Consider the following 6,246-nt stretch of genomic DNA (forward strand, 5'->3'; position numbering starts at 1 on the left):
TGGCCTTGCCACTGTGCAGTCTTTTTCCTCTAGAGGTCTCCCGTGTTTAGTATGTTTTCTCTTGTTGAGGATGCATGCATTCATGCTGGCCTGATAGTTAATAGGTATGCCAAAATGATCTCTGGAAAAGTCACTACGCTTGTGGCTCTGGCAACTAAATGTTCACAAAAGACTACTTTGTCTTTCTTCCTGTGTGCTCACTAGACTTTTTTCCTCCCTAGTATTTCTCAAATTTGAAATGAGGTCATGTGCACTGTGAGCTGATGTGCAAGGTGCCACTTCCTGTCTTCAAGGGCTGTCACATCTTCTTCCCACCATCGGTGGCTGGAATGATTGTAACCTTGGTGGCAAATTTAGGAGCCTCAAGAATTGTAGAACCACAGGATAGAAAAAGTTCAAATCCCTTATTCTGTGCCTGGAGGAAAGCCGTCCAACAAGCAGACATTTTTATCAGCAAGAAATGACTTTTTCTTATTAAAGTCTGAGATTCTAGGGCTTAATCCATGAAAATAGCAAGAACAGCAACAAATGGTGTTCGTTCACAGTTGTAACATTTGCCATATATTAACTTAGTAAATGCCAAGTCCCCTGTGAGTAGCATATCGTTGTTGCCTTTGCTTATGAAGTAGGAGACCATCACCCCCATTTTATGGATGAGTAACTAGTATAGGTTTCACAGTGATTAGCAACAGTCTAACCTGATTTACATAACTTTTAAAGGGCTATTCAGGGACTATCAGATTCATTTATATGTATGCAGATGTGCTTGTGTGTATTCATATATGTACACATGTGTGCATACACATGTACAGGACAGAGGTCAACTTCAGGGGTTCTCCTCAATCATTCTCCACTTAATTATTTGAGACATGGTCTCTCACAGAACCAGGAGAGCTCACTGACTCAGCAAGACAAGCTGCCCAGCAAGCACTGGGGTCTTCTTCTCTCCACTACTCCAGCACTGGGGTTACAGGCACACACCAAATTCCTGACTTTTTGCTACTTTGAAACATGTGTTCATCAGAGACAAGTCCTCAGGACCATCTAACGATTTACCGACGAAGCCATCTCTCCACGCCACGGTGTTTTTAGGTAGAAGCTGGGGCTGGACTCATGTCCTCCTGCTTGTACAATGAACACTTCACCCTTCTTAACTGAGCCATCTCGTCATCTCTATTCTGAGACTCTTTAGCCTAAAGTCATTGAGAAAGAAAGCCCATGCATATTTTTACTTCTTTCAAACATCAGCCTCAAAGGGGAAGAAGAGTTTCTTACTCATTTCCATCTGTTTGTATCAAACATTTAGAAATGGTGCCATCAATAGATAGCAATTTTCAATTCTATAATTCTTTCTAGCATTTTAATTACCTGGAAAATTCTAACATGTATATGTAAGGTCATGTACTCAAGTATCTTCTAAAACAATAAAAGAGAGGACTATTTTCTCATTGAAATAAGCCTAAGACTTAGGAGTCTGTTTCTAGTCATACCTTCTACTTGGCATAGCCTATTTAAAATGAACAGTTCAAAACCAGCCTCGCTTGACCTAAGTATATATGTTCACACACAGCACGTCTGAAATTTTCACATTATGGTTCATTGAAAAGGCAATGGGCTTTGCAACAGGATTGACAACAAAAGGAAAAATGATGAGGAAAATTGCCTTACTTATCTGCTACAGTACTCTTGATTGCCAAGTGTAATTTTCCGGTTCATTATAAGAGGGGGCACATTTGACCGTTAACTTGAGTACTCATAGATTTCACTGATACAAAGAACAAGTTGTTTGAAGCGTGCCTTGCTTTTTAACGAAACCAGGGTAATTGTGTGTTTTTTAAACATCATCAGTTTTCATCAGTTTCCCCCCTGCTGGAGTTATATGTGGGTAAAATACTTAAAGGTCATCAAACACCGTGGAACACGAGCCAGCTGTAGAAAAGTGAAGATGTTAAAATTATACATAAGTGACACAAGCCATTTTCTGAGTTGTTGCTTGACATAGCATGAGATTTGACTGGGTAATTGAGGTAAATAGCCCTGCCATTATAGATGTCGTGATAGATCAGACAGGGGTCAGAAAACACAACTAATCATCCTTTAACATAAACGGGCGATGCTCTAGCACACTACAGGCAATGCCCCCATTTAAAACTGTAGTTATTTATTCTACTACTAGGCCCTCACTTTAGTGCCCTAAGGACAATCTTCTGCCCAAAACACTTCAGTTTCTTTCCATTATGTTAATCTATCTATCTATCTATCTATCTATCTATCTATCTATCTATCTATCTATCTATCTATCTATCTATCTATCATCTATTAATTCAAAACGAAAGCCACTAGCCACATATGGCTGTTTAAATTAAAATGAATTAAAATGAAACATTCTTTTTCTCAGTTAAAATATCCATGTTCAAAATTCAAAATGTTCAGTAGTTTTGTGGTCAGTGAGAAACCCTGCAGTGTCTCCATCAGCTCATAAACATGGTGAAGCACTAGATTATCATGCATGGCAACCATAATATTGGAAACATAGATATTGATCACCTGATGGGTGGCCAGCCCAAACTGAAATTAATAGATACTTATTAGATTTACACAAGAAGAATGCTGTAAAATGTCTCCATAGTTTTGCAGCCTAATTTGATGTTAGAACAATAGTAATATATATAAGTACATAATGTGTGTATAGGGATGTATATATAAATAAAATTATTATTCAGATTAATTTCCTCTTTTTCAAGTGACAACTAGAACACCTAAAAGGAATAGATATGACTTTAAAAAACGCTAACACATGTGGCTTGCATTAGAGTCCCTTTGGACAGGGTTGATTTGCATTGATGAAGTCTATTTGCTATAACCACCAAGGACATACCTGTGACCCAATACTGGTAGGCTTGTATACTGAAGGAACCACAAGGAAGGTAGAAGTAGTTGGGAGGTAACTCCTCTGACAGGGCAAAGGTCACTGTTGTGACAAACATCTGCAGCAGAGTGGAAATGAAGTAAAATATAAATTATAAAAGGATCGTCTGACAGGAAGGTTGTTTGTAAAGACTTAAACTTCAAGTCTTAGGTGTAGAGCAGATACTTAGGGTAGCTTCAGAAGCTATGATGTTCAGATGAATGTGAAATGAATCTTTATACCCTTAAACTGAAATTCTGCATCTAGGTCAGTGGTTGAGGCTGCTTTCTTTTAGAGTGCCAAGGTAACTCACAGGATGCAGCAAATAGCAGAATGCTCCGATCATACTAACATAATTCTTCAACAAAACAGCTTTTCATTTTTAAATGTAGTTTTTAATAAGCTCATTATGAAATATAACTGTATTTCTTGTACTCACATTAAAATCCAGGATTTTGTCTTCAGTACATGTCTTACTATATTCTTCCTGGTGTCTACGCAGTTATGCTTTTATACATTGATTTGTTCAGAGTAGTTCCCCAATCTAGAATGCTTTTCTCACTCCTGTTGAGGTCTTTGAAGGCTCAGTTCAGCTGTCACAGCTTCTTTCAAAGGCTTGATTCCCTGCTGCCAAACAGTCATCAAACAAATATCTCAGAACATTCCATTTTGACCTGTCCTATCCAAGTGATGGGGACACTATTATATTATGTCACACTTACATGAATTTGTGAACACTGTTCTGCCTTTCACATGGCTATCTCACAAAATGGGATAATATTCTGTATTTATAATCTCAATCCTTATTCCTTAAAAATAAGTTCATTTCATGTGGTCAGTTTCAAAATCTCCGATGAATGAATTTATTCTTCTTCCAAAAAAAGAAAATGCAATCTTGTTAGTAACAGAAGAAAGTCTCGTAGGTAGCACTAAATAGATGCCATGACATCCAAGTCATCTTTACTTCACAATCACATATAAATACTTCACTACTTTCATAGACACTGATGAAGTGATGTCCTTGTTTGCCCTTCCTTGAAAGCATTTGGTTGTTGAATGCCACACAACTATATTTAAGTTTGCTTATGTAGAACACATCAATGAACAACCTAACTATGCACATGATGGCAAAAAGAAGAAGCATAACCATAGCTTTTGAGAATTAGTTCACAATCAAGATACTTGTTACATTACTAGGTCTGATGTTTTATTCAATGACAATTTTTAATCTCCACACTTACATTAGACAGATGCAGTTTTCATTTTCATCCCTTTATTCATCGATCATTTACTTCAGTTCACATCTAGTTCATACCAGAGATTGCGAGTAATTCAGTTATATGATAGGGGATTGTTGCACACACACTTTTTTTTTTGCAGGCCATATATAACCACAGATGAATGAAGCAGAGATAAACACATGGACATTTTTTTTAGGAGCTGTTGGTTTTAAAATGAGCTGTGGCATCACTCCCTAGTTACAGTGTCAGATGCCCATATTCCTCTTGTAATTATAAGATGCTTTTTAACTAATGTAATTCTGTCATTATCCTGAAAAGAACAGTAAGTTAGAAAACAAAAGCTTGGTGTCCCACTTGACTGACTAGCTATATGTCATGGTAAGTATCATTTTCTTCATGTATTTTAAAATATACAGATAGGCAAGTGTAATGATAAGATATTTGCCCATTTCCTCTTAAGTCACAAACAGAGAAAATGGGGAAAGGGAAACGAACTGTTTCCTCAGTGTTTCTTAAATATCACTAAACTAAATTTGTCAACCTGGTGCTAGAGGATTAGGATACAACAAGTCTAGGAAGAGATCTAGAAGTCCTTTGTGTTTTGTTTTCATTTAACAACTGTCCTACTTATTAAATGGGAAGCTTGAAAACTCTGGCTCAATATGGCTTTGCACTTGAAGTATAGAAGAATCACCAACAGGAGGGTTAAAAATTACGTCTGTGAGGTCTCACCTCTCATACTTCTTATTCAGCATATTCCAAGTGGTGAGGCCCCAGGAATCTAACATCTTAATGAAAAGTTCCGAGTAGTTTCAATACTGGTCCATAGATCACAGTGTAAGAAATACAGATCTCAAACATGAATTTGGGGGAGTTGTATATTGAATGTTTTATGGATATTATTCCAGTAGCCAAGGCAGAGTAGACCATCAGGTTCTGAGACAACTGAGTGAAATTTTTATGAATTGATATTTTTACTATATCTAAATAAAGATCATTATTCGGAAATGATAAAATTGGTTTACTAGTAAAATAACATTATTTTATTTCTATTTTATCTGTTTCCATTTGCTTAATAATTATATGCTTCCAACTCATTCATCCACTCAAGAAATACACCTAGAATTTCTGTTGAAGGTTAGGGTCTGTGAGAACCACTGTTAATATAGCAATGGACAAATAGATATTGTGCATGGGTACTTCCTAATTTCCTACAACTCAGAGATAGGTTTTATGACTATCTATTGAATAAAATAATCAAACAGTTTAAAATATATTGGTTCAAAGCTACAGTGCTCATGTATTTCAATAAAAAGTGTGCAACATGGAGAGAGCGGGACGTCCGTCTTCGGGTAGTAGTGATGGAGGTGTTGGTCACTCGGTAGCGAAATAAAAATGGGTGATGTTGAAAAAGGCAAGAAGATTTTTGTTCAGAGTGTGCCCAGTGCCACACTGTGGAAAAGGGAGGCAAGCATAAGACTGGACCAAATCTCCATGGTCTGTTTGGGAGGAAGACTGGTCAGGCCGCTGGATTCTCGTACACAGATGCCAACAAGAACAAAGGCATCACCTGGGGAGAGGACACCCTGGTGGAGTATTTGGAGAATCCCAAAAAGTACATCCCTGGAACAAAAATGATCTTCGCTGGAATTAAGAAGAAGGGAGAAAGGGCAGACCTAATAGCTTATCTTAAAAAGGCCACTGATAAGTAATTCCACTGCCTTATTTATTACAAAACAAATGTCTCATGGCTTTTAATGTGTACCATAATTTAATTCATACATCAAAATTCAGATCATGAATGGCTAACAATGTTTTTGTTGGGATGGTCCTGATTTAAGTAAAAATGACTTATAGTAAAGTGGATATGATCTTTTTTAAAAATAACAATTCCAGTCACTATCACAGCTCTCCCTTTTTCAAGATCGGATTGGACTTACTAAAGTTATACTTTCCACAAAGGTGGGGTGTCACCTCAAACCTGTTGAATGGTTTTATATTTAAATTTATATAACTGGGAATATGGATATGTTTAAACACTGGGAAAATTCTGTCACTCTCTCAGAAACAAGAAGACTCACCTGTCTTTCAGTTTGT

The 6,246-nt window shown here is 37.0% G+C and overlaps 1 pseudogene; it reads left to right on the plus strand.

Moving 5' to 3' along the window:
* Window positions 1–5,544: 5,544 nt before the first annotated feature.
* Window positions 5,545–6,010, plus strand: LOC102914699 (cytochrome c, somatic pseudogene; annotated as a pseudogene).
* The last annotated feature ends 236 nt before the right edge of the window (window positions 6,011–6,246 follow it).

Source organism: Peromyscus maniculatus, chromosome 3 (genome assembly GCF_049852395.1).
Source record: "Peromyscus maniculatus bairdii isolate BWxNUB_F1_BW_parent chromosome 3, HU_Pman_BW_mat_3.1, whole genome shotgun sequence".
In the NCBI taxonomy this organism is placed as follows: Eukaryota; Metazoa; Chordata; class Mammalia; order Rodentia; family Cricetidae; genus Peromyscus; species Peromyscus maniculatus.